Source organism: Rhinolophus hipposideros (assembly GCF_964194185.1).
Source record: "Rhinolophus hipposideros genome assembly, chromosome: 5".
NCBI classification, from domain to species: Eukaryota; Metazoa; Chordata; class Mammalia; order Chiroptera; family Rhinolophidae; genus Rhinolophus; species Rhinolophus hipposideros.
The window spans coordinates 48,728,505-48,739,587 of record NC_138051.1 but is presented as its reverse complement, the minus strand read 5'-3'; the positions used below and the strand labels follow the sequence as shown (position 1 = coordinate 48,739,587).

The 11,083-nt window shown below is 37.4% G+C and overlaps 1 pseudogene across 1 annotated transcript; it reads left to right on the top strand.

Annotated features, from left to right (window-relative positions):
- Positions 1-1,862: 1,862 nt before the first annotated feature.
- LOC308497631 (cyclin-G1-like) lies at positions 1,863-2,813 on the top strand (annotated as a pseudogene). The gene is made up of 2 exons: positions 1,863-2,304; positions 2,387-2,813. The product of its transcript is annotated as a cyclin-G1-like (transcript).
- Positions 2,814-11,083: the final 8,270 nt, after the last annotated feature.

Here is an 11,083-nt window from a genome sequence, read left to right as displayed (position 1 = left end):
GAGTGTGAACCTTTCCATCAGCCTCCCATGTGGTTAGAAAATCCAACAAGTGAAAGGATGCTGCAAATTTAATCCTTCCTAATGAAAGGAGAATCTTTGACTTTATGCAAACACTGGGTTTGCATAACTGACCTCTTCCGTATGCCACTAGCTAGATGGGTGACCTTGGTTAAACCTGAGGCTCTCGGGGCCTCTGTTTTCTGCTCTCAGAAACTTGATAATCTCTGAGGTCCCTTCCAGCTGTAGGATATTAAGTTCCTTGACTCTGTGGTGTCACCTGACTGTAAATTTAGAGTAGAAGGTCTGTCTTGTCTAGTCAGGAACTGCATACTGTTTCCCCGAAAATAAGATGTAGCCAAACCATCAGTTCTAATGCGTCTTTTGGAGCAAAAATTATATTATACTAAAATAAGACTGGGTCTTATATAATATGATATGATATAATATAATATAATACCAGGTTTTATATTAATTTTTGCTCCAAAAAGCGCATTAGAGCTGATGGTCCAGCTAGGTCCTATTTTCAGGGAAACATGGTAGTTGCTATAAAGAATAAATAAGATAATGGATATGAAAGCTCTTTGAAAAACAAAAATCATGAATCAAATGATAGATATATAATTATTATTTAAGTACCCAGGCTATTTTTCATTTTCTTCCTAAGTAGCTAGCTGCTTAAGTAATAGACTCTTTTCTAAGAAGACTTGATATGAGATGTACTTTTCTTTTTTTTTTTTGGAAAGAAAAGGATTGCAAGGGGTCGTATTCTAAATAAAGTCTCTAAAACTCTGAATTTTTATTTAAAAAAATGATACAGATTACAAACTGCACAGAAATGAATGCCAGCTCCCACCCAGGGGCTCGGTGTGTGTTCTGTGTGGCAGGACTCAGCTGCTGGGTTGATAGTCTCATTGAACCCGACATATTCTGGGTTTCTGAAAGGAACAAAGAAATAATTGTGTGGGGAGAGAGGCCTAGGGTGTGTGTGCGAAGACAAGTCTTAATCAAATTTACAGTAGAAGGAACTGTAGAGTTCATCCGGTCAAAGTTTCATAAAATCAAATGCCTTTGAGGTTAAGTGGGTTTCGTTAGTGAGTAAAGTGGGACAGTGAGGGACTATGTTGCACTAATGGGGGCAGCTGCAGGTCACCTCCAACTCACTGATACGGTGCTGGGAATGTAGGACCAATATCAATGGTACTTGAAGAAAGCTGAAAATTTGGAGTTTTGAGGTAAACTCTTGATTTCTAAATGTTGGAGAATATGCTTCAAATGAGGACAAGATCTAGTCTGTGGGCTACTGATGTTAGGTCTCTCATCTAGACCAAACCCTATCACTTGAAGTAATATTTTTATTCTTTTATCCACTATCTACATATTGAGTGCTTATTAAGTGTTTAGAAATTTTCCTAGCTCTAGGGATACAAAGATGAGTAGAGCCCAGTTCTGGGGGAATCATTCATATAAGTGAGAGTAAACATATAATATGGGGGGGTTACTACAATAGAGGTATGTCCAAAGTAAAGTAGGCGAGGACACGTGAATATAATCCATTGTATTAAGTGTCCTGTAACTCTCACCACAATTTGGATTAGTTTACTTTTTAAAATGTACCTTTGCTAATACTAATGCCAGAGGTATGAAAATTCAACATGGACGCCTTCGACTCTAAGCAGACCCAAAGGAGGGCAGTGTCGCCTGGTTAGTACTGTGGAGACCTCCATGCAGGACAGCTCTCCCTCACTGGGCTTTTCCCCTCTTGCCCACAAATTCCTTTGCCTCTCCGATTGGAAATCCTGGACTAAGGTGAGAACAGGCTTGGAGACAGTGATTACTGCTGAGGAGCTGCTTTCGTGATCAAGATGGTAGAGGTACTGACAACAACTGACTCTTAGAAACTGGTATACCAGCTGAATGCCCCATTGGAACAGGAATGGAAATGTCAGCCAAAGTTCTACGGCTTTTGAATCTGCACATGATAATGGCCTCAGGATGACTGCAAGGCTAAGGGACTTTGAAGAAAAAGATCTTAGTATTCTCAGTCTGTTCTTTGGCTTTGACATTGAGACATGTCCTATAGGTGTGAATTTACTGGACAGATTCTTGTTCAAAATGAAGGTACAGCCCAAGCACTTTGGGTGTGTTGGAATGAGCTATCTCTACTTGGCTATAAAATCTATAGAGTAGGAAAGGAACGTCTCACTGGCAACTGACTTGATCCGAATAAGCCAGTATAGGTTCATAGTTTCACACCTGATGAGAATGGAAAAGATTGTGTTGAAGAAAGTATGTTGCCAAGTCAAAGTTATTAGATTGGTGCAAAAGTGATTGCAGCTTAACAGGTTAAAAATAATTGCAAAAACCACAATTCCTTTTGCACCGACCTAATACTACTGCCTTTCAATTTCTGCAACTCTATTCACTTATTAAAGAGAACTTGCCATTTGAAAGGAAGAAGAGCCTTAATTTTGTAAGACTGAAGGCCCAACTTACAGCATGCTGCTGCAGGATCCTATTTTGTAAAGCAAAGCCTTCTGTGTTGGCATTGTCTATCATTGCATTGGAGATCCAAGCACAGAAGTGTGTAGAGTTAACAGAAGGAGCACGATGTGTTCGGAAACATTCCAAGATAAATGGCAGCCATTTGACCTTCTGGCAAGAACTCTTATCCAAGTGTTTAACTGAATATTCATCAAACAAGTGTCCCAAACCAGAAGTTGAAATGGATTGTTTCAGGCCATAATGCACAACAGTTGAAAAATAGTTACGACAAAATAACCCACCTTCCCACCATTCCTGAAATGGTCCTTTAATTGGATTATTACAGCAACAACAAACTCTTCTATGACGTCTTTCTCCATGATCCTGAACTATAGATTCCATAATGTTATCATGGATTTAAGCTTTGAAACCTCAAAACATCACAACTAGATTAGCACTGATGTTCTCAGTTTTGGGAATATTGCCTAATTAACATTATGCTATCATGGAATTATGCTTAAATTTGAATTTATCTGTGAGGCATACAAACAAACGGAGAGCATAAATATGAAATGTTAATGACAAGTCTGGAAGGGTAAACAGTGAATCTTCATTTCTGATGTTGATCCAACTTTCGATATTGAGTCAATATATAATTTGTAGGTGGTATTAAAAATGGTAACCTACTTAAAATTTTAATTTTAAATTATGAGGTTTACATCAAAACCAACATTACACAAATGCACATTTAAGGAAAAACAAGGGTCACTTTCTAGGCAGTGCGAAAGGTTTCTTGGCACCTGTAATGCAAGCCATAGTTAATTCAGAGATATAGACTTTATTACTACATGGGATTTACATTTAAATTTGAGAGTATTTTATATAAAGCAAAACTACACACCTAGCAATTTTGGCATATTAAGTTATATTTAATATTTTTACCAGAAAGCAGGTGATATTCATATCTCTGATAAAAAAGTTTTTATACAAAACCTGCTTCAATATAGTTTGATCAAGAAATTTAGTTTTCATTGTATTAGTAACTCGGAATAAATTAACATCACTCTGAAAACTTGGTGATTTAACACTTCAGTTTTTACTAAGGACTGCTTTTATAAAACTGCCATTGCTTCTAATTTAGAATTTTGTTTAAAATGAAGAGACTATACTTTCACGAACTGTACCTAGTAATGCCAACAGAAAATCTTAAGAAAAGTAAGCATCTTTGTGATCATGAGGTGGCTGAGGTAGTGTACAGGATTTTCTATTAAGTTAGTGAACATAAGGAGACCTGCAGTGTTAAAAGTGCTGTCAACAGTTACTCAGTGCAATGTGTAGACAGAGTCCATCCAGGATGGCTGTACCCAATTCGGCATCATGTTATGGGTAAATGTGCACTGTAAAATAAACCAAAGAACCCCAGTGTATCTTATACTTTGTAAACTATGTATTGTAGATAACTTTTCAGTTTTCCCAAAAGGATGATATATTTCAATATTTTGATTACATTGCTATTTGTTTTCAAGTTATTCAACACCATTTATTAAAAATACACTTTCCTCCACTGCATTGAAATGATACGTTTGCTATAAATCAGATCACCATATCTGTGTGTTTCTGTTTCTTTTCCATAGTCAGCTTATCTGTCTTTGATCCAATATCTGTACTCACCATGCTTTATAATAGGTCTAATTCTCTTTTCTTTTTTTTCTTTTTTTTAAAAAATTTATTTATTGGGGTGACAATTGTTAATGAAATTACATAGATTTCAGGTGTACAATTCTGTATTACATCATCTATAAATTCCATTGTGTGTTCACCACCCAGAGTCAGTTCTCCTTCCATCACCATATGTTCGATCCTCCTTACCCTCATCTCCCTCCCCCCACCCCCCTTACCCTCTGGTAACCACTAAACTATTGTCTGTGTCTGTGAGTTTTTGTTTCTCATTTGTTTGTCTTGTTTTTGGTTTATATACCACATATCAGTGAAATCATAGGGTTCTCTGCTTTTTCTGTCTGACTTATTTCGCTTAGCATTATACTCTCAGGATACATTGCTATTAATTTTGAGTTGGCAGACGTAATCGAACCAACTACTGTCATGCTTTGGAACTATTTCAACAAAATTACTGAAATGCAAAAAAAAAAATACAAGAAGGCTACTTTGAAGAAACACTCCTTAATTTCATCAGGTATGATTATTGTTAAATGAAAGATAACTTTCCTTCTGCTTGGAAAAAAATTATTTTATGTATTGAAAAATAATGTAGGTGAGAACCCCAGAGCACCAGTAATCATAAGCTTTGGGAAAGAATCGATCAAATCATAATACATAGTTAATGCTTGTGAAATACTTTACATTTTAAAAGGTGCTTTTTAATTTTTAAATAGCAGCGATGAATAGTTTGTAGCTAGTCATAATTGAGAAGTATTTGAAAACACTGGTATCTGAGCTGGTGGGTGGTCCCAGCTGAGCTACATAGGGATGAACATGTCTACTGTTGTTTCAAGGAATATGCAAGAGAGAATTTTTCTTTTGACTGAATGAGAAAGGGGGAACTGTATTTCTCAACTTCTGGGGAGGATGACCATAGAGGGACTAAAATGATCAACCCCATAAACTTTTTATCTCTTATATCTTTGTTTCATCAGAGAGAGCTGGTCCAAGGAAATCCAGAGGGACTCAAGCCATTTTTCTTCTTTATTGAACAATATTTGACATGTAACATTGTGTAAATTTATGGTATACATTGCATTGGAGATCCATGTTGATTTGACACATTTATATACTGTAATATGATCGCATTGTGATAATTAACACTTTTATCACATCACATAATTATTTTTTCTAGTGGTTAGAATAATTAAGATGTAGTCCCTTAGCAAGTTTGATGATTACCATGCAATATTATAATTCTTTATACTATGCATTAGATCTTTAAGCTATTTTCTTGACCGGACATTGGCTTGTAGGGCCTGGGCAGTTTGCACAAGTCTATCAGAAAACAAAGCATGACAGTAGGGTAAAAGGGGAAGATTTTTCTTTTTGGAATGTTGCATTTTGTACCTTGAGAAGCGATACCATTGGGGACGTGGAGTGAACAGCATCTTTGCAAACATTGGCATTCTTTGGGGCTAAAGACCATCAGGCAGTGGAAGCCTAAAGTACTGCCGTGAAGTGTATTGAGCAAAGGACATCCGCTGTGGGAGAGCAGGAGAGAAAAGTCATGGCAGCTGCTTAAGGGTAACTGTAGTTGTTAGACCAGCCTGTGTATGTCATTCACCCCTAGGCACTTCAGAAATACTGGGAGCCAACCAGGGGGATATTTTTAGATTGCAGATACTCTTCATAAACAGATGAGGGCAAGGGTAGGAAATTGGGTTTGTAGTTGTTAGTATCACTTCATTTGTATTAATAATGGTATGTGGGTTAGGGACGTTTAGATTAAGTTAAATTTCTAGAGTATATTCACTTTTTTGCTCACAGCATTGCTATACCAACACGGAGCACAGGAAGTTTTTGTACCTGCTATGAAAGACGACATGATTTCCGGATCCTATACTTTTCCCCTTGGTTCAGAGAGCAGAAACTCCTTACTCCATATGGTTGTAATTTTTAAATAGCAGTGACAAATAGTTTGACACATCACGTGGAAAATCAGGCTATGTGAATAGCACGGATGCACTAGGGGGCTATCTTCTTAGGTAAGATTTTAGTATACTCTTCAGAATCACTTGAGAAAGTGTCATGGGCCTGTGAACATTTGATAGTGGCAAGTTGGCACCATCTGGATATCACAAGATGCTGTGGGGTGAGTCCAGAATAATGCAGTTATGGTTAATACAGAAACTGCTGACAGGTGGTTGCTTGACAAAGATTTATGAAAGCTAGTAAATGTTGGAACATTTACCTTGTAGGAATAGAAGTTATTTGGGCCTTTGCTTCCCCCGTGGGAAAATGGGGAAATAAGCAAAATGTAGATCTCCAGTCTATCTTCAAATATGTCCCTGATTCAGAGGTAACACCTCAGCTGTTCCCCTTGCCTGCATTCTAGTCTGCTGTTCCTAGCTCATATTTTTCTTATGTACATTCTTATATGTTTCTTTTCCTTCTTCTGATGGGTATCAGAACATGTCATAAAGGTGGCCCTGAATCTTTCCTGTTTTGCTCACCACTTCACCACTGTATTCCTGTCCTAAGGCGAAACTTGGCAGGTGTTAGGCACTCAAAAATATTTATTGGACGGTGAATAATTTTGGTACATTGGCAATATTTTAATAGAAAACTTGGTAAACAAAAGTCATGTTAGGTTATACTTTTTATTTTTATTTACAAACACTATTTATTTTGAACTAATTTTAGAAAAGTTATGAAAATTCTATAGAGAATTCCCATAAAACATTAGCCCATCTTCCCCTATTTTAACATCTTACACAAACTTATAGTACAATTATTGAAAACAGTAATATCAATGTAATACTGATACCAGTAGTATCAGAGTAACATTACTAACTAATCTACATACCTTATTCAAATTGCATCAGTTTTCTTATAATGACCTAGGTTGGTCCACGAACTAATCTTGAATCCCATATTACTTTTAGTTATTAGGTCTCCTTAGTTTACAACCTGTGGCAATTCCTCAGGCTTTTTTTTTTTTTTTGTCTTTTTTTGACCTTGATACATTTGACAAGTACTGACCAGTTTTTTAGAGAATGGTCCCCATGATGTCTTGTTATGATTGGATTGAGGTTATACATATTTGGCAAAAATACCACAGAAGTGATGTTGTGATCTTTCACGCGTCATTTTAGGGGGTATAGGATGTTGATCAATCCCGTTACTGTGATGTCAACTTTGAGCATTTGGTTAAGGAGGCGTCTGCCAAATATCTTGACTGTAGAGTTACTCTTTCTTTCTCTGTAAAAATAGAAGTATGAAAATCTATCATAAGCATGATAATAAGTATCATATAAATGTAATCTGGGAGGTTCTTTGAGACTGCAAATATACTGTTACTCATCACACTTTTGCCTAATTTAACAGCCATTGGTGGTTCTCACCTAGTTATTACTGTAGTGTTTGCTTAATGGTGATTTTCTCTTTCTATCATTCCTTCAACATGAGTGATCAGACTTCCTCTATAAGAAATAGCTGCACCTTCTCCCCCATTTATTTATCTTTTCAATTATTTATTTATATCAGTATGGATTCATGGATATTTATTTTAAGCGGGATATAATCCAATATTATCTTTCTTTTATTGCTCTGGTTGTCCCAGATTTTGTCATTCAGAGCTCCTTCATGGTGGCTTCCATTTCCCATCATTGTGGTCCATCAGTTTTTGAGCACTCCCTTACTTTCTGGCTTCACAAGATATTTCAGGATCATTTTGTATTTTGTCAGCCTCAGATCTGGAGTCAATCATTTCCCCAAGGAATCCTGATTCCTTTTTTTGGCAAATAGTATTTAGAATTCATGATCTTGGCTATAAGTTTACTCACTGCTTCTAGGGTTTTCTGCTTTCTAGGCCCTTAGGCACCATACATACAATATATGTATGAACAATAACACATGCACATACATACATCCATACTTATTTCTGTATCTAGCTTGTTGATTTTGTTTTTATTAGTTTCAGGTGTACAAAGCAATGAACTGATTAGACATTTACACCCCTCACAAAGTGATAGCCTTTCTCAATCTACTACCCCTCTGACATCATATATAGCTGTTACAATACCATTGGCTATATTTCCTACACTGTACTCCACATCCTATGGCTATATATGTGTGTGTGTGTGTGTGTGTGTGTGTGTGTGTGTGTATGAAATTATAGTTGACATTCAATATTATTCTACTATTCTCGTTGATATTCAATATTGTTCTACTATTTTACTTCAGCTTCAGGTGTATAGTGCAATGGTCAGGCTTCTACACAGTCTAGGAAGTGATCAATTGGGGTGCTACTAAATTGATAAACTAATTTAGGGAGAAATGACATCTATGAATGGTGTCATCATTTCTAATAATAGGTTAATTTCCTTCCATTTGTTCAACTTTGTTTTTGTGTATTTAACAATTATCCTTATATAGGTTTTGTGTATTTATTAAGTATGCACATTTACTAAGCATGTAGTCTTTGTCCCTATTGTAAATGGAGTTTCTCTGCTATTATGTCTTCCAGCTTTACTGTCCATGTGTTGTGAAGGCTAAAATGCCTTCCTCTTCTGGAGATGGTTTTAGATTGCCCACAGGTCCTTTTGCTAGTGTCCTCTTCTGCACTCCCAGCAGTTTTTCTCAACCTGCCCTTGCTTGCCTCAAAGTCTCAAGGTGAGGCAAGAGTGGGGCAGGATGATTAGAAATTGTGTCCTAGGTTTGGAGATTTTTCTCTTTTCTGTTATTTTGAAGTATCCGCTTGCGTGTCCTTAAATTAAGCTGAGTGTGGCTTTCTGTAGATAAAGTTTACTCTTCTTGTTTTGCATTGTTTTATGGAGGAAATACTGAGAAACAGGTAGCTAGGTGGTTGTCATTATCTTTGGCTACCTGGAAATCCTACATTGAATTTTCAATTTTTGAAAATTTTGAGTCTCAGTCTTGGCAGGATTGTGGTTTATTTCAGTTTATGCTTGTATATTTTCTAAGTGTTTCTTTTCTTGCTTTTCCTCTCCTCCTCTATGTAGGCAGAATAAAATATAAATAGATTAGAACTTAAGCTTGAAAATGTAGAGGCTGACAGAGGCAAAGAACAAGAAAAAGGTCTGAAGAGTTGTAGGAGAATAAGAGGTTTGGAGAAAATTGAGAAGAGTATGGAAATATAAGTTCAAGGCAGGAGAAAAAGCTTAAGTGATATTGATAGGGAAAGGAGGAAAGCAAGGAGAGAAGAGGGCAAGCTGACTTGCTGTGCTCCTTACCTGTCGTCCTTGGGTCTCAGCATCTAGGGCTGTGTCCCCATCTGGTCTGGGGTTGCCTCATTCCCACTCCCTTCACTCAAAGCCGGGCTCTACTTTTGTGTAGGTAAAGTCCCTTTGGATCTTTGCCAATGGACTTTATCCATTTTTTCCTGGAGGGAAAACTGTTTTCCTAACAGATGCTCTGAAAATCCCAGGTATATACTTGTCTACATCTTTTCATGTGCACTGGTGGCACTTTTAGGGTGAGAAGTGCCACCATCTTAGTCCCTAGAATCTCCTCTTCTGTTGAACCTTGTGTATTTGAGGCTTTGCTTCAATGCCTACTTGTACTTTACTACCCATTCTTATGCTCTTCACTCTCACCTCGGCATTATTTCATTTGCGTTAATTTGTTAATAATTAATGGCCTCTTATAAATGAACCTAATAAATGTCAGTCTCTGTGCTAGCAGTCATGATGAACATAGAAAATAATTTTGTATTGTTAATACCCTTAGATTTAATATGAGACAAAGCACAACCATAAAAAATATAGTATAAGGCAGTAAGGACAGAAAAAAGCCTTGACCTTCTTTTCTATATTTGTTTTATGTCCAACTTGTGGAAGGGGAGAATGGAGATGGTTTTGGGGAGGACGTATCATCATTCCTATCCCCTTTCCCCCCTCCTCTACTTAGTCTTCTTGCTCTAGAAGATTCTCTCTCCGTCTCTAATCTGACCATTGCCCGACAGTGTCTTTGTTCTTTATCCCAGGTTTCCCTGACCACAGACAGAATCAGGGAACTGGCCTGTCACCATCACTCAAGCCCGTTAGTTTCCAACTGAACTCCATTTGCTCCATCTGGCTGTCTGGAACTATTCTTTCATTCATGCTGGGGGTGGGGATGTTGGAACTGTCAGCCCTGAGCAGGATATTTAACAACCTGTTGGCCCTTCTGAACGGTGAATCAGAGTATTAGAGACTGAAGGAATCTCTTGAGACAAAGGATATCATCCTTTGCTTCACTTCAAAAAACAGTTTCGGGTAGATTCTACTAAAGGATATGACTTGGACCTGAGGCTAAGGTGAGATCTTATTCTACATTTTTCACCCCTAAATTTAGACCTTGGGGGCAGTCTTAAGGAAGGTTAACCACAACGTGTAAGCTCCAAGCATACTCTTCTAGCCTCCTAAATAGAGGTTTGAAGTCTGCCTCATTACACTTACAGGACAAGAGAGAAAGTAGACTTGCTATCAAAATGGTGAGACCCAAAAGCACCTTATTTTGTTACCATCCCCTCAGCCGGTATTGTTTTTTGCAATGTTGGCCTTGATTGGGAAGTAGGATATAAAAAGGAGGACCCACATAGAAACACAAGGACAGTGGAATATGACTCCCAGCCTAATGGAGCCCACGTTAACCTGTATTTCATGCCTATGCACAGCGCTGCCTGTGTGTGTCTCTGTCAGATAAAAACATGGCTGAAGCTGCACCTGTTAACCTTTCATCCTGGGCTAATATAGAACTTTCTTTTTATTTTTTGTAACTCGGATAATAACTCTTTCCAATGGTTTACCTGGTAAAAAATTATGGAACAGTCCATGTCTAGCTTAATTAGGAAGCTAGCATGTATGTGTAAATTTTTTCTCCCCACACAGTGGTTTAGAATGTTAATGAAATTTCAGAGGGGAGTCTTCACTTTCTG